Genomic DNA, 21,897 nt, shown 5'->3' with positions numbered 1-21,897 from the left:
CCCAGGTTAAAAGGGAATTGGAAACAAACCTAACCCCAACTTTGACTTAAAAAAAAGCCCACAGGAGTCCAGGTTTAAATCCCCTTACCAAAAGGGAAGGCAAGCAGCCTGCCATCATTGTGGGGCGCCCAGCTATATGAAACCAAATTGCCCAAAATGTAAGGTAAACCCACAATCCACACCCCAACCTGCCACAGTGAATGCCACTACCATTACCCCAGAAGCAGCAGTAAAGCAGGAGGAAATTGTAGTGAACTATATTAGGAGTGAGCCAAGAGAGGGTAGTGAAGAATGTATTAGAAATGCTAAGGTAAGAGGCATAGGGCTGGAGGGACACTGTGTCCCAAGTCACTTTGGTGAAGGAAAGTTTGGCTAGAGAAGAAGGCAGACTTCCTGGTAAGAGTTTAACTATATTAGCTTTGGCTGAATTCCCTGTAAATGTACCACTGGCCCAGGTCTGCCATGTGTTTGAAGATTTTAAAGGGGATATTATTGTGAGCATGAGGAATCTAATAGGTAATGATATTTTAGCCATGTCTACGCAGGTTAATATCATAACTCACAGCCAGGAAGAGGATAGCTCTACCCTGCCTGACTTGTCTGTGGACAGCAGAGAGGGTTGCGAGGGGGAGAGAAATGACCTCAGTCCTCTGTCAGCAGAAAGTAACAATTTGTTATTCACTGACAAGAGTATGCCCCAAGCATCTATGGGGTTTGCCCCCTTTGATCTCCTTTACAGGAGACAAGGGAGGGGACTCCTAGATTTAATGTGAGGCTCTTCGGAGGGTAGTACAGAAGAGTCAAGACAGCCTGTAGGGGAATATATCACTTGTTCTAAAGATAATTTAAAGGGCATGGTGGACTTAGTGCACCAGAACCTTGAAAGGAGTCAGGCATCTCGGGAAGCTTGGTATGACAGGCCTGCTGGAGAAAGATTTTGTGATATAAGTGACTTGGTGTTATTGTGTATTCCAGTGAGGAAGAACCAGATGCAATATTGTTGGGAGGAACCTTTTGAAGTGATAGAATGAATTAGGTCACTTCTGATGTAAGGAAACCCCATGGCAGGGGAGCAGTGCAAAAATTACATGTCAATATATTGCAACCTTACCACGACAGAGAGATGGTGGTGAATATGATGTGCAATGAGGAAACATTTATGGCCCCTGGAATTCATTTGGTCAGGAAAAGTAAGGAACAGACTTCTCTGGAGAGCATTGAGGTTTGGGAGGATTTGATTGCAACCCAAAAGCAGGACTCGATGCTGGCAGTCTTCAAATACCACAGGCAGGTATTTTCCAACCTGCCAGGGACAGAGACATGTCCTGCCCCTAGCAGAGCACAGCAGAGAAATGCAAAGACAGATTCAGGATGAGATGGAAAGCATGCTGGGAATGGGGGTGATTACTAAATCAAAAAGCCCCTGGGTGTCTCTTATTGTGATGGTACCAAAGAAGGATAAAACCATGAGCTTTAGTGTGGATTTCAGAAGGGTAAACACCATCACCTAACCTGATCCTTACCCCACACACCAGATACAGAACCTATTGGATCTGTTGAGGGGGGTGCAAAATTCATACGTACTCCTGGATATTGGAAAATTCCCTCATATGCTGATGCCCAGGAAAAGTCAGCTTTCATAGTGGAATCTGGCCTATATGAGTTTAAGGATTTTGGATTAATTTATGCAAGGCCTACATTTCAGAGGCTTGTCAATGAGGCGCTGCAAAGTTTACAGACCTTTGCCAGGACCTATGTAGATGACTTGGCTACGTTTAGTGACTCCTCGCAAGGCCACTTGAACCTTGTGGGAATTGTATTGCAGAGGCCTGGAGCAGCCAACCTCACTGTCAACGTGTCCAAATGCAAGATGGCAGCCATGGTGTTGCCTTATTTATGACGCAGGGTGGTCAGGGGCTTTGTTTGCCCTGCTCCTTTAAAAATAGAAGCCATTCAGAATTGGCCTGCCCCACAAACCAAGAAGCAGGTCCAATCCTTGTTGGTCTGGCCAATTATTACTGGAGGTTTGTGAAGGGGTTTAGCAACGTTGTGGCCCCCATAACAGACCTTACTTAAAAGGGAAAGCCAGATTGGGGGAGATGGACTGAGACCTGTGAGGAAGGCTTCAAGGTCATAAAAGAAGCTTTGTCTAAAGAGTCAGTTTTAACTAGCCCTGATTCGGGCAAACCCTTTGTGCTGTGCACGGAGGCTTCTAGTACTGGGCTAAGCGCAGTGATAATGCAAGCTGGGGTAGGGGACAAGAGGCATCCATTGCCTTCTTGAGTGAAAAACTGACCCCTGCTGAACAGAAATAAGCTGTCACTGGGCCATTAAGCAACTTAAACCTTATCTGTATAATAAAAAATGCAAGGTTCTAATGGACCACTCCCCGATAATATGGCTGCACAAGGCCAAAGGGACAATTTGAGACTCTTACACTGGGGCCTAGCTCTACAGGAGTATGACATGGAAATAGTCCATATCAAGGGAAAAGGAAATGTAGTGGCAGATGTTTTGTTAAGAATACAGTGCTCTGGGGCATATTCAGGAGAACTGGTGACACCCCTTCCTACACCATTTTTCCATTGGGTTCTGATGGGCCAGCTCATGCCAAGATCTCCAGGCCTCAATGGAACACTGACAAATACACGGCTGGAATCAGGCTGGCTCACCTGTGTGTTAGTGTTGGTAAAATAGGGATTAGAATTATAAGAATGTGTTTAGTGTTTAGACTATATAGAATGCTTGTACGTTTCTGCCTGCATTAATCTCAGTTACGCATTTGTATCCCATCTTATAAGGTAATATTTGAGTGTTTGCATTGTAAGCTTCTGTAACTGAGTAAATCACCAGACAGGAAAGGGACATTAACTAACGTAAAGTGTTGATCTCCGAAAGAAGGTGTCACATGCTGGCCAAAGAGGAAGGCCCATCGACACAAGACAGACTAAAGTGGAAAGTTAAAAATAACTTTTTTACTCTACCCACACCATGAAGAGGAATCTTGCAAGTGGATTCCTCCAATCAACGGAGTTTGTAGTTCCAAGCAGAGTGGGGGAAGGGAATAAAAACAAGGAGGAACGGTATCTTTATACTCCTTGGACTCTGAGGGGAAAGGATTACTAGGCATAAGCAAAAGATCCCCAGGGCTTAGAGTGGGTTAGCCAGAAAGGACATACAGAGATCGTTTACTATAGGAACTTTATTACTTTAAGATTGGAACTTATTTGTGTGCATATATGTTTACCTGCTATAAACTTGTAAATAACTCTCTTATTTCCTTTTCCTGTTAATAAATCTGTATATAGTTTATTATAAGATTGGCTACAAGCATTGTCTTTGTTGTGAGATCTAAGGTGCAACTGACCTGGGGTAAGTGACTGGTCCTTCGGGACTGGAAGTAACCTGAACATTGCTGTGATTTGTGGTGTAAGGGACCATTTCTCACAAAGTTAGGCTTAGTTGGGTGTCAAGACAGACTGGAGTACCCAAGGGAACTGTCTGTGACTCCATGTTCATGTTCCATATAGTGCCTGAGGAGCTTACACTTGGTAATTGGTTGGTGAAATCTAAGTACAGAACTCACAACCAATGTGGGGTGTGTGCCCTGGATCTTAACAGTCTGCCCTGAGGTTGGTAAACTCACGCTCTTGAGTCACCTCAGAGAGCTTGACTATTCTGGTTATTCATTATTGATATTACTGTAGAACCTAGGAGCCCTAGTCTTGCACCAGGCCCCATTGTGCTAGGTGCTGTACAAACAGAATCAGATGACAGTCTCTGTCCCAATCTAAGAATAAGACCAAGAGACAACAGATAGATGCAGATAGACAGGCCCAGGGGGAGTAAAGGAAACAATGAGATGATACTGTCAGCATGATAGGCAGTGGTCTCTGCACACCAGCAGCCTAATCACTGTCATGTATTTTTGTGGGCATCATGGCAAAGGAGAGTTTCAGGGTGGAATTTGGAGGAGGAAGAGGCAGTTGACTTGTGGGTGCTTACAGGGAGCACCTGCCAAATTTGAGGGGAAGCATGGGGGAAAGCACAAAGCTGCTTGTGTGAAAATTTAACGAGTGGGTGATGGAGGCTGGCATCATAGGCCAATCAGAGGCAGGAGTCAACATCTTGATAGTGAATGAGGGATGATAGGTAGGGCGATGATAAGTTATAAAGGCCCTTGAAAGTGAAGACAAGTAGCTTATATTTGCTATGACAGAGAAGGGGAGCCAGTGAAGGCAGGCACAGAGAGGGACGCTGTGGTCAACGCGACAGGCTAGGAAAACATCTTTGCATCAACATTCTGAGTGGTTAGGAGCAACGGAAGATAATATTTGCCACATCCAGAGAAAAGGATATTGTAGTTATCCAGATGTGAGATAATGGAGCCTGGACTAGCGTTTTAGCTGTGTGTTTGTGTGTCAGAGCAGAGCTCTGTGAGAGCAAGGCCTCTGCAGTGCCTGTGTGTCAGAGTAGGCATAGGCGTGGGGACTAGGGATCTGGGGCGTGCTGCAGCACCCCCAGGTTTTACATAGGACTCCGCTGCTGGCCCCCATGACTGTGGCTCTGCTTCTGGCCCCCCCATGTGGGGTCCCAGCTGACTCCCCCGCTCCCAGGGGCTCCGCTCCTGCCCCCACACTCATCCCCAGCTGTGGCCCCAGCCTCGGTCCCCTTACCCCTCCTGGAGACACAGCTCTGCTCCCAGCCCTAGCTTGGGGTGTGGGGGGAGCAGACAGGGTAAGAGAGCTGGCTTTCAGCACCCCAACTATTAAAAGTGTTCCAGCACCACTGAGAGTAGAGCCCATACAGAGTCATGTGTGCGCACATGTGCGTGTGTATGTGTGAGCGAATTGGTGGAAATTTGGATCTGTCTACAGAACACACACATAGGAAACAACTGCTTAGCATAGCTTCCCTGAGTGCCTGTGGAGATGAGTTGGTGCATATCGAACAGAAATCAGGAACATTTTCATATTTAGCAGCGTTTGACCAATTCTGGAGAAACAGGAGATGTCACCTATAAGTGAGTGGCCTCCTTAGTATCTGAGTGCCCTCTCTTCGGCCCTTTATATGTGCTCCATGTAGTCTCCTATCCTTAGAACAGTTGTGGTAATCTGCAACTCACATTTTTCGCAAAATTAATATAATCACAGCCAAAACACTAGGTTAAAAAAACACTATTACAGCAAAATCAAGCACTGAAAGGTTAGGAAATGCCAGGATTAAAATTGTCCATGCAACCTTAATTCACCTTCCTTGTAAGGACGCATTAGGGTAGAGTCTTGCCTGACATCATGTAGGAAGTCTGTGATTTGCATCCTTTTTCTTCTTACAGGCCTCTACCTCCTGCACACACCATCCCGTGCACTGAATGAAGTAGGGGCATGTAGAACAAATAGCGTATGATCATGTAGTTAAAAACGGACGCATAATGCAAATATGCACCATGTTAAGGTCATGGGCCTCCTTTCTTATCTTTTGAGTGCATGACTTTGCAACTTTAACTTCCTTCGGTATGTCACTTCCTTGGGTTTTTAAAAAGAAAGCAGAAAAAAGTAAATTGCATCACGTGCAACTATACTGACCCCTATCCCCAGAGATCAGCATTATAGGTCTATCGAGTTACACACACACACACACACACACACTGGACTGCAGGACCTTTAGATCCACAGCTCTGAGCTCTCTTTACCGCCTGAGCTAAATGCATAATCAATCATACTAGTGGGCTGCTACCCTCTATATGGCCAAGCCCTCTCTGTGTGGACTACAGGGGGACACAACCCACACATTGCAGGGCAGAGAGGTACATAGCTCCTAAAGAGGGCTATTGGGAAACAGGGTGATGTAGATTCCAATACTGTTTCTAGCTGAAAGACCTACTGCTAAGAAGAAGAGACCACAGGATTTGGGGGGATTTTTGCAAGCAACATAGATGGTGGTAGAGGGTGGGGTGCTTTAAGAACATTTCACTCCAAGCCCCGGATACTATACTGACAAGTACACAGCACTCACCAGCCACGGGCTAGTCCCATTGGTAGCTCTTGGGCCGTTTGCAATTCGAATCCTCATAGAGGATGCACCCAGCACCTTCACACACGAATCTATCCCGATCTTCTTCACTGCAGTGCCCATGGGCAAATCTATTTAACTAACGGCGGAGCTAAATGTGCCTTTTGGTCAGAGAGTTTGGGTTGGATCAGTTCCCAACGCCTAGGTCCCAAACCGGCGCTCCTAGGCCGCGTGGTCTGGTCTTTATATTCACCTCGGTCTAGGTTTGCACCAGAGAACTGGGGTTTGCAGCTGTGAGGAGTGAAGGCAAGGTGGAAGGTTGCTTAGCACAGCAAAGGCTGAGCCTGGTAAACGGGCTACTGCCCTAGCTGTGAAGGAGGCTTTCCAACTAAAGAGGCCATGTGGGCAGCATGGCATTAAGCCCTTCCAACAGCGAGTCCCTGAGCCCCACCGATCTGCTGCTGTTCCCCTTTAGCAGGAACTGACGGGTGCCGCCTCCTCAGAGAAGCCTTAAGGTGAAAGCTGCCCACCCGGGTGCGATCTATTTTCAAACGCCTAAGTAGGAGGGGAGGGGGAGAAAGGCCAGGCCCCCTGAGCGGCTCAGCCCAGGGAGGATCTGTGGCAGGTAGTTGAAGGGGCCTGGCTCAGAGAGGAACACGCAGGAAGGTAAATACAGAAACACAAGCCAAACAAGGAGGGCACAGAGCCAGGGATCCAGGCTGCCCTCGCCAGGCTGGGCGAAGGCCTAGGTGCCGGCACTACTCGACACACACCTAGGTTGGGAGATCCAGCGCCTGCACCGCCCCCAGCTTTCTAACTAGGGTCCTCGGGTACTTTGGGATTGACCAACTCACCAGGAGTCCGGCAACTGTGGGGGGTTAATTAGCCTGTTACTCGAAGGGCAAATTCTTCCTCTCAAACTGTGACCCTCAGCGATTCACTGACTTCAGGAACCTTCGCAGCCTCGGCAAGAAAGTGGGGGGACGAGTTCCCCTTGCCCCTAGGAGAGGAGATCGGATAGACTTGGGGGGCTAATAGGCACATGCGGATATGTGGGTTTTTTTAAAACCCACCACATTAACCCCCTACTAAAGCTGTAACTTGCCCCATACTCCTGCCTTCCCATAACTCCTGCACACTTGATTTATTATTATATATTTTAACATGCACAACCCCCCCCCCACGTGCTATTGTTTATTAAAAGACTTATCATTCCAACCGGATCGCCCCAAACTCGTATTTTGAAGAGGCATGGGGATCGGATGGCATTTTTCAAAAATGCTCGTCGACGTTTGACTAAATGGAGGGGGGAGAAAATATTTTAGAAGGCAAATGGCTTTATTCAGATTTAAAGCGGTACAGATCTGTCCATTTCACACACACTCACGCAATGAAAAATTACATTTGACCCTAGCCTAGCTAAACTGCGAGGAAGAGCGCTTGGGCTACTGGAGATGATTCTAGTCAGGAGGTGGCACAAAAGGAGGGTCCCTTTACATTGATGGAGTAAGTGACCTCCCCACTCTCCTGCAGAGATGGACCTCTAGGCAGCCCTGGTTGGGGGGGGGGGAGTGCGCACATTTCCCGGCCCCCTCCCCACCAGCGCAGGGAATTTATTTTTGAAAATAGGGAGAAAATCGCATAACAAAACAACCAAAAAGGCGCAAACTCTGAAGGTGGATTATATGAGGCCTGAGGAGGTTGTACGAACTTTTCACTTTGACTAAGCAGCACTCAGATGTGGTGGCACTGGACAAAAAAGTCGTGCTTTGGGGAATAGGCCCCTAGTATTTGCAAGGGGGCGGGTGATCTAGCTGGGATTTCTCAGTTCTCAGAGGCAGATTAGACAGGCAGAAACACAGACCTTATCTAGGCACACAGACCTGTCCCTAGCAGACCGTTAATTGAATCTGATGTGTATTATTTTACTGTGTAGTAATATGATTTACTGTGTTACAATATCTATATTGCTCATCACCGTAGGACCTGGTGTGTCAGCGACAGGTCTGTATGGCTGAATCGGGTCTGTGTGCCTATTAATTAAAAGTGGAATAGACCCACTTTTAACCCAGTCAGGTTTTTAATAAAGAATACTTATTGCAAAAATTGACTCCGACTTGCAATTAGCTCGGAGTCATTTTTATCTTTTCAAGTCTGTTCCAGCCCCTATCCCATTTGTTCCGACCTGGGTTTTTTCCCCTCCTTTTTCCAGATCCTCTTTTCTTTACCCCTCTGTCTGTAAGTGGTACCATGCGAGAAAATTGCTATTCGCTGGCAACACATATCACATGGAGAGATCAAATTTCCTCACAGACTAGCAGAATTTAAAGATTTATGGCAAAGACAAAAGAATCGAAAATAAAACCGTCAAATATCCTGCCCCATTGAGCAGAATCCGCGAGGAGAAAGTAATGAGTTTAACTAGAACCGAGCAAATAACTGATTTGTAAACTTTTATTTATTTTTCTGTTTCCAAAATGTCAGTGAAAGTCTCAGATTTATTCATCGCTTGTGAATATTTCTGTAAAAGGGTTTCCGCTGTGAATAGTGAGTTCATAGCTCATTCATTGCGCATATTCAGAAATCAAACTTCCACATTGTGTCTATGTCGGTCAGTTGCCTAGTCAAATGTATGGATTCAGTTCGGGGATTGGGTGACCCATGTAATTAACCAGCACAGGGTGAATTTCAAATGTCACAATCGAATCCACCATTTAAAAATCGCCTTCTGCAATAATTTGCCCATTCACATTTAAAACCCGCTTTCCTCGAGGAATCCTGCTACTAAACTCCAGCACGGCAATATTTCCAGAAAGTGAACGCAAAAGGATCACAAACACCGTTGGATCAAAATTCTCTTTCAAAGTTCAAACGAATATTCGGAGATTTCACCGCAAGTATCTGTTCAGCTCCAACGATTAACCTGGACACGTGCTGTCAGACTAACATTTAACAGGTCCATTCCCATCTCTCCACACCTCCAGCGTGACATGTACTGATGACAGACAGATGGCTCGATTAGATGTAGTTTGCAAAAGCTAAGTATATACAGCACAAGCGGACGGAGTGTGTGTTTGAGCAAAAGAGGCAGTGTATGTATGTGGGATGTAAGTGTCCATATCTCTAGGTGCAGGGGAACCTATAGCTATGTTAGAGAGTTTAGGAATAGAAAGCGAGTCTGCGGGTGCACATATTCACACACATATTATTTATATTAATACTAATTATCTATTAACCTTAATTCCAAGATTATCATCTTCTAAAATGAGCTTTAAAAGACCAAATGGACATTTCTGTTCCGTGAAGAAGCTGCAGGATTAGGACGGAAACTTCCAACTCCATTACTAATTTCCACGGTCAAATACCCGCCCCACCCCAGTTACATCCCCGCTGACGGCAGAGCTGCGGCAGATTTTTGACTCTAGTTTACATGGACAGTCCGCAGTGAAGTGCCCCCCAGACCTGGCTCTCTGTATAACTGAGTGAATAATTCACAATTAGTAGATACAATTAATGCATCTCCTCTAGTCTCTTTATGAAATAGCGGCCCGCAGGAAGCAGTTCGCTTGGATTTAATGTTATGCGGGTTTATTTGACAAATATATTGTCCTTTTATGTTTTTATTCCAAGGATTGGCTGCCGCTATTCCAGATTAGAGCGGTGCCGCTTAGTCCTCATTGGCCAGGTACCGCCGATCATAGTGGTTTCAGTCTCCGGATTGGAGGAGGGTGACAGCCCATTTCAAATCTGGCTTCCGCAAACACTGTTGCAAGTATTAATTTGTTATTATTAAGACTGATTTCGATTACAGGAGGGCCTAAATAGCTTAGCTAAAATGGGGCCTCGCTGCTAAACTCTCTACAGACACATCCTGTAAAACAGCCCCTGCCCCAAGAGCCCACCAGCCGAGAGTCCTTTAATGGTCTTAGAGGAGAAGGGGGTTAGTGGGGAAGGAGGAACTGGCTACCAGTGCGTGGGTTCCTCGGAGTAGCAGAGGCGGGCTCCGGTACTGCCTTCTGCTGCACTGGAGTCGCGGATTGGTAACCAGTAACAGCACACGAGCTGAGAACTGCCTTCCAGCACCGCGCGCCAGCAACACAACCTGGCCCCCGCCCCACCCCAGACCCGAGCGCTGGTTCAGGGGCTGCGGGCAAGGCGCATCAAGGCAGCTCCCCACTGCGCTGTATCCTTCCCGTTCTTCCGCGCGCTCCTGCGTTTTACAGGCCGAGGCGGGTGGACAACGTGGGAATTGTCCGGGGCCTCCCCTTGGGCTCCCATGTCATTATTCCTACCGGGAGCATCCCGCCTGCGTGCACTCCCAAACAGGGCCTTCAGTTTGTGAGTTACTAATAGGGCCCTCGTGGGGGGTTTCCTCGCACGTGGGAAGCTGCCGCTGAAAGTCGCCGGGGGAAGGCTGCGGTTGCCAGCTGCAGCAGCTTGGCTGCCGTGATTTATGTTCTGCTGGGGCGTGAAAGACACTGGCCAACAAACTAGTATGCGCCGTGCATCCCCACAGACAGGCGCAGACGGATTCTCTCCTCTTTTTTTTTTTTTTTCTTTTTCTTTAATGCATCTGCATAAAGGGACCTTTCAGGGCAGCCTGCAAAAGGGGAAAAGAAGAGCGCAGGCTGGCCAAGAGCCACAAAGCCAAGCTGCAGACAAAGCGGGCGGCGCTCTCACGCCTCACGACTTTTGTAATGTAGACAAGAAGAGAGCGAGCGAGCCAGCGCGTCTCTCTAAATAGGCGAAACAACAAGGATCGACGCACCGAGCGTTTTTAAAACCCTCCCCAAAGCCGTTTAGACCCAAGGAGCAATGGGGCTCAGCAATGACCGGGGTGCTGCTGATGAGCGGCTAGCCTTGGGATTCTTTTCTCCAAACCCCACTGAAGTCCAAGGAAAGACCTCAAGAGGGTTTGGGTCGGCCCCTGGATTCCCCAGGCTTGGCACCTCGGATAGATGGCAGCAGATCCGGAATAGCAGCAAGGGTGGAAGGGGCTGGAGAGCCTCTGGGGAGGTTCCCATTCACACCTCTGATGACACAGAGTTTCGCGAACTCCTTGGCAGGACTGTGGGGGTTTGTATGATCTCCAGCTGTCAGCGGAACGGCAGCTGCCTGGTCGGAGCAGATAGTGCGGGGAGACAGCAGGATTTTCTGCCCTGCCAATTGACTGGCATGTGCTCCGTTTTGATGCTGCCTTTCTTGGTTACCTCCTAAGGGAGATCCGGTGCCCCCTTCACAAAATCATTCTGGGCTTTGTAACGTCACACGCCAATGGCTCTGCCCACTGCTGCAGATGAAGCCTTGCAAAACAGTCAGAAAGATGCCTTGGTTCTGTACAACACTCTTCCTTGGCTCTTCCCTTACTGGGGGGGGGGGGGGGAGGTCCCAAAGCTCCACACACACACACACACACACCATGTATTTTAAACAGTGCTGAGCACCCTAATTTCCCATTCAAGTCAAGGGAGCTCAGAACTTTCAGGAGTTGCTCAACCAACAATCATCCATCGCTCTTATCCCCCCTAGATCTCAAAGCTCCTTACCGGGGATGTGGTAAGTATCCCCACCTGTAACACAGGGATAGCGAACCGGAGATAAAATGACTTGCCCAAGAGCAGGAAGCAGGTGAGTGTTGGAGGTGGGGGAGAGAGGACTCAGGTGACTTGAATCCTACTCTAGTGCCCTGCCTGTTAGGCCACACAGCCTCTCCGAAGGCAATGCTCCTTTACTTTTCAGCGCCTCGTATCTGGGTGTGGGCCTCTCAGGCGCGGGAAAGCACAAGACCTTGGGTGGGATCCATGAAGTTACATAGGCATGGCCATGCTGCTGAGAGTCAACAAGGCCTAACTTTTAGGCGCCTAGCAAAATCACCGGAACTACGCTGGGATGCACAGAGTTAGGCGCCGAGACCATGAATGGGGAGAGAGGTGCTTAAGAACGTGGTGCACAAAGCCAGCAGCCCCCTAAGCTAGCCAGCGGGAGACGTGGGTGCTGGGCCCCTCCCCTCTCTCAGGAACAGCACCCAAGGCCAAGCTGCAGCCTGCAGGGAGGCACCGATCTCTGCTGGCGAGCTCCAGCCCCAACCTGTTGCCCGCAGGCCGGCAGTTTAGGGGCCTAAGGCGGTTCTTGCGGGAATGAGTTAGGCTGCCTTACTGCACACAAGCACCCCCCTTGGTTAGAGCAAGGATAGAGAGGTTCAATTCCCCCTTCAGCCAGAGGGGAAGGGAGGATCTGAACGGGGGTCTCCCACCGCTTTGGAGCCTTGATTGGGAGTTCTGCTGGGGGGCTCCCTCCCCCTCTCCAGCTGAAGCGGTTCTGCGGCAGCGAAACAAAGAAAAAGTGGTTGGTGTCAGGCCGTGGGTCTCCCCCCTCCCAGGGAGTCGCCCTGACCACCGGGCTACAGAATCACCCCCCCCCCCCCGCCCCGGCTCAAGGCCTGTTCCACTAGAACACCTGAGAGGCAATACAGGGCCCCCTGTGTGCTGCACCGTGGCGGGGAGGGTGCCCTGGCCTCTGTGTCGGCTGGTAGGAGACTCTCTCCACCCACCCCCACTCTCTGCTAAGCTGCTCGCAGGCCCGGAGGAGGGAGGGGGGAACCTAGTGACTGAAGGAGGGGAGTGCCTGGATTCCTCCCCTCCCTCGGCGGTACAACCAGCCCTCCCCGGATCAGATCACAGAGGGCAGCGGTGGAGGCCTGGCAGGGGAGGGGGAGGAGGAAGGGCTGGCTAAGATGCCAGGCTCCGTCCCAGCACTGCTGCTCCCTCCGCACGCCTCCGCATTAGGTGCCCTCCTTGCCAGGTCATACCCCCAGCGGAGCCAGCTCTGCTCTGGTTTTTCAGGGCCTTCGCCGTTCCCTGGGGGCCGGCCCACAGCGGTGGGGGGAGGACGAGGGCACGTGCTATCCTGGCGGGGACCTGTCACGGTCCCACCTCCCCGGTTTGGGAGCTTTCAGGGCTCGCAGGTAGCACCCGGGGCCGAGCTCCGCACAGAGGAGCTGCCCCAGGCTGCGCGCCGCGCTGGAGACAGCGTAAACCCGGCATTTCTCCATAACTGTCCGTACACCGCCCTCTAGAGGCCCAAAGGGAGCTGACCCGGGAGGGCGAGCAGACCCCCCTTCGCCCACTCCCCAGCCAGGGCCCTGCCCCGTCCGTGCCGCAGTGGATGGGCCAGCGGACGCCCGAGGCAGCCGGGGCCGGCCGGGGCGCTGGCTGAGCGCACAGGCGAGGCTGGATCTCGCCCTCGCCCAAGGGCGAGCAGACAAGCCCGGCCTGGCTCCCAGGCTGGCAGGAGGAGGGGCTCTGCGCGCCTGCCCTAGAGCCGCTTGGCCGGGGGAGCTGGCATTGCTGAGAGCCTGCCAGCGAGTCCCACGGGCACGGGCAGGGGGCGGCGGGGAGCCCAGTAGGAGAGCCGCGTGGCTCCGGCTCCGGCGGGCCCCGATCCTGGGAAAGCAGCGCCCGTCGGGGCTCATCTTATGTTCCTGTCGAGAGCGCGCCGGCAGCGTGAGATCGGCGAGACCCGGCCTAGGTGGTCTGCTCCCCGACCCCCCCCCCCCAGGTACTCGGCACGGGCTTGCGCCCGCGCGGGTACCAGGGAGCTGGGGTCACACAGCAGGAACCAGCCGGGCTGGCAAATCCCAACACGGGCAACGCAACTGCAGAGGAGCCAGGCGCTCTCCATGACACCCTCTGTCGGGGCTAGTCACTACTGCGTTAGCCTGGACTCCCTCTACGGCCTCCTGTCATGCGAGCTGTAGCTGGAGGGATGATCAAGGCAAAAGCAAAGACACCAGCTGAAGACTCCCCCCTCCTAGCAATGAAATAGTTCCCTATGGCGCCCCATAGGTCCCTGAGCAGAACCACACACGGTAACTAGCAGGCAAAAGAACAGTGCAGGGGAACCAAACTCAACCGTCCGATTCATCAGTGGTTTGCCGGGCTGTGAGGGGCATTGCGGGCTGAATCCCTTGGATTGGCCTGCACAGTTACACTCTTTTAGCAGTCCAGTGTAAACCTCGACAGGTCCTTATCCCTTACTTTGCAGTTCGGATCTGTTTCAGGCTTGGAAAAGCGTGGTTTCCCCGTCCCTGTTTGATATTTCTTGCAGGGCGCTTGCGGGAGATGTGACTAACCTCAGGTGGGTTACAGGAAAAATCATCTTATAGGAGTTGCATTATACAGGGATCTTTCGAAGGCACTAATGCAATAGCTCTGCAGTTGGGGTATCCTCACCCTCAGAACAGGAGTTGTCTGAGACGTAACCTACAGACCCAAAGGGTTATCACAGACCACCTGAAAAGGGGATATAAACTAGGGAGGTGTTCATGTTACAAAACCAGTCCCACAGCTGGCACCCTCCTGGGCAATCGGAGTTTAGGGGCTAAGAAGCGGCGATGGAGACTGACCTCCCCTCTGAGCCCTAGAAGGGGGTCATGTCTAGGTCCCAATCCTGCAAACACTTACTTCCGCGTTCAGCTCTACCTACACCACTAGTCCCATTGAAGTCAAACGGACTAGTCAGGAGAATAAAGCCAAGCGGTGAACCAGTGCTTGCAGGATCCGGGCCCAAATGCGCCGCGTAGCACATTGGTAGGGGTGGAGGGAGCTTGGCGGGTCCCATCTGCTCTGAACTGGGAACTTCAGGACGCTCCTTCTGGCTTTTTTCACCAGCACTGCGTTCCCCGATGCTCCTCCTGCACCTTCAGTTTACACGAGGCAACCCCAGGGCTCCAGAGAAGGCCTCCTCTCTGGGGTCCTTTCAAACCTGGCTCCTGCCCGGCCAGGAGCACACTAGGAGAACTGCAGGGAGAGCCCTGCGCGGACCAGCTCTCGGCGAAACGGGGGGACCCGCTGGTTAGCAGAGGGATTGGGCCCCAGCCAGGGTAACGTGCCTGGCTCACCTTCCAGCCCACGGGGAAGGAAACTAGACGGAGACAGCTCGGGTTTCTGCCCCGTTGTAGGAATGGCGCTCAGATACCACGGTGATGGGTGACCCCGCCTCGCCAGCGGGGTCAGGGCATCTCTGACTGTAGCACCAGGGGAATCTGCTGGTGAGCAAAGATCAGACGGAGGCTGAGGAGGAGCCAGCTTTTGATACCCAAACCGGGCAACCCCGCAAGGGGTAACGCACTGTGAGAGAGGCCCCTGTCACTACACAACACAACACCCCGGGTGTCGAATCCCCCCTTGTCAGCATTGCAGGAGCGCTCCCTTACTTCCCAACCCATTTGCCCTAAGGTCTCGGAGGTTTTCCTAGAGATTGGGGCCCAGCGTCCAGCCTCCCCGCCGCACCCTCACACCTGCGCCGTGTGGTTCACAGAACAGTCGGAGCCTGCTACTAAAAACAGCCTGAAAAGCAGGGAAACCATCTAAGGGGCGGGGGGCGGGGAGAGTGAGCGAGCGCTGGGCAAAGATTTCAGAAGCATAAAATAAAAAGATGCGAAAATGTGGGAAAGTGGTTTGGGGATAATTAGCCTTCTTGATGTGGTTGGAGAGCTATCTAATCCAGAGGAGCCTAGAGGCATCATTACCGAGACAATATTTCAGGAAATCCAATTCATTGGAGCAAAAATATGACATTCATTTTGCTGGTTATGTTATTACAAATATCCTTCAAAGACGACATTTCATGAGCTCACTGTCTCACTTTCCTCCCCCGATCAGCCGACACCCTATCTACCTGTCAGTGTGGAAAGGAGTCACACCTCTGCGGACCGCTGGCCAAAAAGACTGCACCCAAAATCAAACGACAGGAAAGCATGAAGGGGAAACCCCCCTTCTACTAACATTCCCCCTGCCATTCTAAGGCCCGGTGAGATTTACAGGCTGCTGCAGTGGATAAAGTGGGCGATAGAAGCGATCTCTGCCACGTCAAACCTCACTGCAACTTTATGTATCTATATAAACACTCAGAAGAAGAAAAAAGCCCAAATCACGGTTTGCGATCTGCCGTTGGGGGGGGGGGGAGGTAAATCGATGTCACCCAAGATTTAATATTAAGCAAGCTACAGCTTGGATTTCTGGTGGCTGCCCTGTCAATATCATTTTTGTACGATCACCATTTGGTTTCTCATATTCGAATGTGTTGTGTGCCCCCGAAATGTACAAATGGAAACCCTCTTATCATCTTAAGAATTTCATCTCTCGCGGTTTGATGCATGGTATTATTTTAGAAAAGTGTCTATATAATTTCCAAGAGAATAAGATAGAACCCCTGCGATGCAGAATGCACCGGCACACACAAGCTCTGTGCAGGGCCCTAAAGCCAGCTCGATGCAAAAACGATACCCTTCCATGCCCCAAATCTCTATTAAAATGCCATCATGTGAACCATTTAACACTTGAACTTGCACCTTTCCTGTGTGCAGTCCTTACGCACGCTAATATTTCTGTTTAAATCAATGGGACGAATCACCCCAGCAAGGATTACTTCACACCACTGAGGATGGAAGGATCAGGATAATATTTCCTATTTTCTTTAATACTTGCAATGATTGTTTTCTCTGTCCACCAACATTTGACAAATCGTTGCGTCTCTGGACAAAAAAATCTCTCTCTTCCACTCCACATCCTCACGCCGTCTTGTGTTCCTTTGTTTTTTCCCGGGTTTTGTTTCTGTGTGTGTGTTTGTTTTTGTTACTGGAGCGGGTATTGTTTTTGCCTCATCCGAGGAGTGCTGTTCTCTGATCTGAAAGCAGGGAGGGATAAAGCGGCTGTTGTGGATTATTGAGGAATAACATTTAGAGGCGCTTCCAGAAGTTTGACAGGATCTAATCACTCAGGATAAAAGAAACACACAGCGGACAATACACGTTCATCCAACTGGTGGATAAAACTCCCAATTCAGCAATTGCAGCCTCTCTGCAGAGTCTCTATCCATTTCTATGTGACAAATCATTAACAGGTGAAATAAGAAATTCGCTCCCCTGCCCTTTGAGGGGAAGGGGCAGCATCTTACATGTGAGTTGAAAACATTCGCTCCCACCCACTTTCACTTATGGCTTCCAGATGCTGGAAGTGGGGCACTCTGCTTTGACTTTCGCACATTTTGGCAACCTCGCAGTTCCTGGTTATTGATTCCTTCGAGAAAGGAACTGGGTGAGGATTACGAGGGGCTCACAGCTCCGAGGGGCTGCATCTTTGGGATACCCCAGTCCCTGATTTCCACCCTCACTTTTATTCTCATCCAAGTGCAGACCAGAGTGAAACCTTAAATATCCAAACTGCTGATGAGACCTTAAATATCCAAATATCCTTACTGCTGATGAGACCTTAGTGATTCGGTTATTTAAATGTCAGGGATAAAGCCCCAGAAAGCTGGACTGCAGATGACTCCCTGGCAACTCAGCGTGGCAGTGTTTTTAAATCCCCTTGATTTTTAAAAATTGAAATCCTGTTCTTTTAGAGTCTCCCTGGGAATTGGGTTCCCAACAAAAGTGGGCAGGAACCCTCTTAGGTTTTTGTTTTGGCAGCCATGCAGGGACTATTATATTCAACGGTTGGTTTAAATCCTCGGGCGAGCAGGAGCATTCGGAGTGAGTCCGGATCGCTGTTCGCGGCAGATAGAGAGATCAAGTTGCCCTGAAAGGAGCAATAGGGATGGACTTACTCCAAACAAGCCACCCCGCCCTCAGCCCTGCGCCGGGCTCCCTACATCGTGCGCAGGAGAACACCGGGAGAAGGGACATTTCCTCCCATACTGCTGGCATCCTCCTCTCGGCATGCTCCAAACGCGGTTCAGAGCGAGTTCGTACAGATCCAAGGGCGCAGACGGGTATGCCTGAGTGCAAGAAAGTAGACGACACTGGAGCACACACTGAACACACACCCCCCTTAGAAATCTGACCATGCCCCCCCTCGAATTCGCTTCATAGGCAACCCGGGCAATTTGACAGCCCTGGGGGAGTTTCCAAAGGAGTAAAATGAAGGAAACTCTAGGCTCACCCTGGACTAGCCCCCGTTAAAAAGCAAGTGTTGCCGCTGGGAAGTCCCGGCAGGTTAAAGGGCTCAGACCTGCCCTCCTTCCATCAGGCAACACTCCTACAGATATCAGCTGGGGCTCCTGATCCTTTCGCCTGCCCCCTTCCACCGACTCAGATTTCTCTGCTCGTGAGCCAGAGAAGTGCTACGGGCTTCACTGGGACACGTGGACAGTGCAAGATCGAGCCCATTGTCCCATCTCTTTTTTGAGGAAGGGTGAAAGAAATCCCAAGGAAGCCTGTGACGGCCGGACTTGGTCTCTGCTTCCCTTCACAGGCCTTGCAAAGAGGGCAGGGCGTTTAAAAATAACGTTTAGTCCTTGTAGTGGGAAAACCGATGCCTCGTGGTAGCTGGCTGTGACGCAGAAAGGCTTTCCAGTCCTCTGTAGTGCTCCCAGCTCTGTGAGCAGAAATAGGAAAGGAAAACGCACATAGCGATGCGGGGGGAAAAGGGCTGCCCCTTTCCTACCTCTCACTCTCACTTTGACACAGCGAAGAAGAGTCAGGGAAATGCCGGGCTCTTCACTCCAGTCTGTTTGGTGCTTCATGCTTTGTGTTCAGAGAAAGAGAGGGAGAGAAAACTATGAGAGTTTCTTATCCACCGTTCCTCCAATGCAGGAATTATTAGGGTGTCTCTGTGTACCCAGGAGATGTCGGGGAGTTGAATTCTTTGAAAGGTCATGCAAAATATGCGCTTACAGAATATTGGTAAGTGCAGAGATATATTTTGCATGATCGATTTAAAAGAAAGCAGCCGAATAATCCCTGGAATGTAAACTACCTAATTTTGTATTCGTTAATCTTAGTGTGAGAGAGGTATAATGTGTGTGCGTGCTTGTATGGACATTTTTGTATGATATGTTAAAAAGAATTCACCTGCATATGCCTTGGCAAGTGAGTCGCAAAATAGCGTATGTGCCAGGACTTTGTGTCTGTGTACACTGTCATAGACATATCATCTAGCGGTGTGCATACACACAGACACAGAGCCCTAGCAAACACAGAAATCTGTAGTTTATTTTCCATGAGATATTCAGTCGAATTATTTGTAACATGCAAAAATACACACGCGCGCGCATATGTGTGTGCGTGCGCGCGCGTGTCCCCGTGTGTGTGACAGTGTTCACACAAACACGAGTGTGTGTGGCTTACTTCTTGAGGGTTATTCAGCCGAATTCTTTTTAACCCATCATGCAAAATAGATAGAATTCAGCAATTCCCTATAATCCGAATACCTCGCTTATTGCACACCAACCTTATATCGGTCTATGTAAATACAGAGCCCCCCACTTCGCCTTCGACCGGCTGCGGGAGTGTGGACACGGTGCGTCTGGAGTCTCACCTGAAGACAACCTATTGGCGTTGTTCTGTTTCAACAGGGCCAGAGCTGGGGTTTTACTCACGGTTTATTTAGTCAGAGGCTGTTGCTGTTTGGAATTCACACCAATACCTTGTCATACGGGCACCGTGACTATCTGAAGCCATTGGCTGGCCGTGGCACTTACTACCGAGGGCAAGGCTGGCCAGAAGGCCGCCCTGTTCCAGCTGATTGTTCCTGTAGTTAAGGGAGCGGGCACTGAAGATTTATGATCAGATCGTACCCAAGGCTTTGCTGATTCCTGCTCTCCCAACTGCTATAATCTAACTTTCAGATTCAACTCTGAGTCTGGTTGTTTTGTTTAATTAAACTCGATGTCAGCTTTAATTTTCTGCATGGACGGGCAGCCCTGCCTTTCTTGAAATTAGCATTTTGTTTATATATGTCATTGCACTTTGTATAGACCGGAGCTTACATGGGGCTCGGGGAGGTTATTTACAAGGCGTGGCCCCGGTACACACGGGTGCGGGGCTGCCCATTTGTCTAGGCAGCTTTAGTCAGGAAGGCTACTTCCCCGAGCCGCGGTGGGGCTGGAACGCACTTGGGTCTCCAATAAAAGCTCCGCTCCATGCAGGGGTCCTGCAGCCATGGTGCCCCGTGGACAAGGGCGAGGAGACTCTGCAGAGGGCTGGGGTTAGCTGGCCGTTGCCGTGCTATTTCAACGGGAAGGTCAAAAAGGTGAAGAGGGGGCTTTGGTGCTTCGCAGAGTCGGGGACGGTGGGGAATTAGATGGACACGTGGACAACCAGGTGTGTGGGGAAGGCGCTTTCAAACGGATCAAAGCCGGATTTCAGCCTCTGGGCTGAGCTAATCCAGCCTCTGGAATCAGACACGTCCAGCCCTGCCCGCTCTCCCCCCTGCCAACTGCTGCCAGGGATCTGACCCTCGTTCTCCACGGAGAGTCCCCATCAGAGCTGGGCAAGCAGCCCCGCAACGCCTGCAAAAGGGCGCGCGCCCGTGTGAGAGCCCGGGGGCCGCCAGCCTGCTCCAGGTGTCGATGACTCCACACCTGGGCGGGCGAGAGGCTACATATGTTGGCGTACTGGAGAGGTTTGAGTGAGTGGGGCAGGAACCTCGCCCGACCGACGTGTCCGCACACGGGCGTGTCTGCGCGTGTAGACATGCATGGCGCGGTGCGTGCGTGTGCTCTGTACCTGTGCGGGCCCCGGCTGACGGTGTCACTGCGGGAGCTACCTAAGCAGGTGAATCTTGTGTGGGCAGGACCCGGGAAGCGGAGCGGGAGGCAGAAAGCGGCAGCGCTGGCAGCTCCTGTAACGCGCACAAAGGAGCCGGGTTTACACGGTGGATTAACTAAAGCCGATCCCTGCCGTCCGCCTTCCAAAGCTTCCCCCTTTTGTGGTTTGAAGGTCAAAATCCGCGACGCGTTTTATCACCCTGCTGGGGGGCAAGGCCTGCTGCAGGGAGCCCAGTGACTCCTGCTAACGAGTCACAGGACCTTCCCCTGCCCCCTTCCCGGCCTTTCCCAGCCTGGGCTTTGCTGCAGCGTTTGGCACCAGGGCAGGCGGCTCTTGACACACTCCCCGGAAAGGAGAGAGGCTCCCTGGTCACCAAGAGAGCTCCGGGAATGCGCAGCTCTGCGGCTGGGGTGGGGAGAGACGCCTGCTGCCAGCCGCTCCCGCCTGGGGTTCCCTGGCGCCTGGGGTTCTCTCTGGGCCTCTCTTGTTCCTGATCTTCCCCTGTTCTGCTCGCCCCCCATCTCCGCCCCTTCCCCCGCTTGCGCTCTCAGAACAGCGCAGAGCCCTGTTTTGCTGTGCCAGGGTGGAGCGCAGCAGGGAGGCTGGAGGCCCTGGCTCAGCACCTGCGCTCCCAAGGCCGCCCAGTGCGCTGGCTACTTTGGCGCGGTGGCCGCGGGTAGCCTTTGCTGGCAGCGCTCCCCCTGCAACGGGGGCCTGTTCCCAGCGGGGACAAGGGCTAATGACCAGGCCCCGCCTGGGGGTGGGCGCGGGGGGACGGGACACGCCGCAGGGGGCCCGGGATTTAATCACAGCCAGAGGCAGCTACAAAGTTTGTTCCTCGTAATTATGAAAAAAGTCTCCCCGCCACTCTGTGATCCGCAGGTGCCCGCACCATTACCCCTCTGCCTGGCGGGAGAGGCGGGACAGCTCGGGAATGACACACCGGGCAGGGCGGGCTTGACCTGCCCGGGAATGGGCTGCTGTCTAAGGACCCCCGCTGGCTTCTCCTGCCTCCCCGTCCTCCCCGCTCCAGCCCAGCTCCGAGCCTGATGCCTCCGAGCCGGGGCTGGGGCCAGGCACAGGGCAGAGAGCTGCTTATTACAATTCAATCGTTCCAGCCTTTGTTGAGGTCCCGGTTCTGCACAGACGTGCTCAGCTTCACTACCCCGCGTAGTTCGACCCAGTTCAACGGGGGCTGGGCGCGCCGCATTAAGCACAGCGCGGAAATCGTTGCAGGATCGGGTCTTAGCGGTGGGATCTTTGCGGCAGGACCGCCTCGTGGGACATTTTTAGAAAGAAGGCTCATCTCCCACCCCTCTGTCATGCTCGCCAGG

At 51.4% G+C, this 21,897-nt stretch overlaps 1 long non-coding RNA gene across 1 annotated transcript; it reads right to left on the bottom strand.

Moving 5' to 3' along the window:
* Window positions 1–15,960: 15,960 nt before the first annotated feature.
* Window positions 15,961–20,848, bottom strand: LOC141994568 (uncharacterized). Its single transcript, XR_012641170.1, has 3 exons — window positions 20,522–20,848; window positions 18,459–18,538; window positions 15,961–17,790 (listed from the first exon to the last, which is right to left on the bottom strand). It is a non-coding gene; the product is annotated as an uncharacterized LOC141994568 (long non-coding RNA).
* Between the last annotated feature and the right edge of the window lie 1,049 nt (window positions 20,849–21,897).

The sequence above is a fragment of the Natator depressus genome, chromosome 10, assembly GCF_965152275.1.
Source record: "Natator depressus isolate rNatDep1 chromosome 10, rNatDep2.hap1, whole genome shotgun sequence".
Lineage (NCBI taxonomy): Eukaryota > Metazoa > Chordata > Testudines > Cheloniidae > Natator > Natator depressus.
Note: the sequence above shows the minus strand (reverse complement) of the source record. Positions and strands in the feature narration are given on the sequence as shown.